This window comes from Plasmodium inui (assembly GCF_000524495.1).
Source record: "Plasmodium inui San Antonio 1 unplaced genomic scaffold supercont1.71, whole genome shotgun sequence".
Classification (NCBI taxonomy): Eukaryota; Apicomplexa; class Aconoidasida; order Haemosporida; family Plasmodiidae; genus Plasmodium; species Plasmodium inui.
The window spans coordinates 47566-49529 of record NW_008481905.1 but is presented as its reverse complement, the minus strand read 5'-3'; positions in this window follow the sequence as shown (position 1 = coordinate 49529).

Here is a 1964-nt window from a genome sequence, read left to right as displayed (position 1 = left end):
TAAGAAATGATAAATTTATAGAAATAGGAATTACGTAATGAATTTTACTGATGATTGGCGTACAAAACATATAAAATATTCTTGTCCTACTCATGGAATCATTACCAAAATAAGGATATAAATTGTAAAATTGAGCTGTTCCATCCCATGAGCAGTGACATATACATCCTCTGCCATAAAAGCGCGCCGTCATTACGGTGACGTGGGTATAATAGAAGATATTAATTTTTTCTTTCCATGTTTCGTTGAGTAGAGTTTTAAGAATAAAATTCCCTTAACATGTAAGGAAGTAGCCTAATTAATAATAAATATACATTCCTCATTTCTACTGTGAGCATCATAAATCCCCTGAGAGTCCCTGCGGAGTAGTTCGTACGCCCAATTTAATAAATAAGCCTCAATTTGCAAGTGATTTCAAACAGAAATCAGGAGCGATAGCATAAGGAAAAATAAAAGATACTTACGATTAGAAGAGGAAGGAAAAATATAAGGATAAAACCATCTGAGCAGGTGAAGCACTGAGAAGGAATTCCGATCTGAGTAACAACATATACCCGGGATCTATGAGAACAAAATATGCTGTTCTGCAATTGTTGAGAAAGATACATCAATGCTGTGAGAAAGCAGCTTTACAAATTTTATCGATAACTGTATAACTTGAAAAGACGTCTCAACATGAATAAGAGGTTGTTCGTAAGAGAAATTCCTGGTACATGGAAGGTTTCTATATTCTTTCACATTCTAAATAGATTATTACACAGAGCAATGACCTTAATACTGCGCATAAGAGATATCTTTTTCTCATGTCTCTTCTTATCCTAGGTATATATGGCATTTAATGTGATAGGTAGACATGTATGGGGTGCCATTTAGTTTCCATATATTCTTTATTCAATAATGAAAAGAATCAGATGTAACATGGTATCATCTAACAGTCCTGAACTATCCTATCGTGTGTATAGTTCCTTTATGAAGGATTCTTTTTTGGATAGGTAAAGTTAGAACGTTCTATAAATGGCTGTTTACTGTATTATTAATTCTATAATCATGCCAAATGCACCCGGATAAATATCATATTTCCGATGTACGAGGAATACGAAGAATGTGAATCTGCTTCATATGTGTCTCTTCATATTTTTACTGTTTTATAACTCATTCTAAATATGCTTCCTTAAGTATAAGGGATATTTCCTTGATGAAGTACTTACGCTTCTTTTTCGATTATTTTGTTTGTTACCCTTTGGAAATCTATTGCATGTGTACTGAGATGACAGGTGACCCCTGTACTTAGTGCCACCCCAATCCTGAAGGGTCTCTATTATACATTTAGCGTTAAGGATACGGAATTAATTTTGATTTGTTTTGCTGTTTTTTTCCCCATTATGCATTAACTGCTACTTCTTAAATTAGAGGGGATTCCTTTAATGTATCGTAAATTAACCTATACTGTATGCTATTATTAGTTTCTTCTTTGCCCTGAGGAGTCCTATTGATTTGATTGCAACGAATGAGAAGTTATTCCTATCTATTATTTCTTGGCCTGGGTGTGATTGGTTCAATTCATACATTACCGGATAAGGCATAAGACATTTTATACTTTATCAGATTTGAACAATGGTATTATCTGTCTATTATGAATTAATACTTTTTTTTCCTCTCATTATAAATCTATTTTATAATTATCTTTATGCATAGAATGATTTGTTCGTGCAATACACTCTTTTTCTGGTATTATTTCACATATGAAGGGGAATTTATAAACGAAAAAGAATGCACTTAATGTGAAATTCTTTAATGCACATCATACGCTGAGGGTGCACATTCTGTACACTTCATTTGGGTGTAATGGTTTTATAAATGGATATGTAAATAATTCTTATGAATGATGATAATGGACTGATGTTTGTATTCTATGTAGTGCAGACTTAATTATTTTTTTCTTTCTCGTAAATATGGTTATTTCA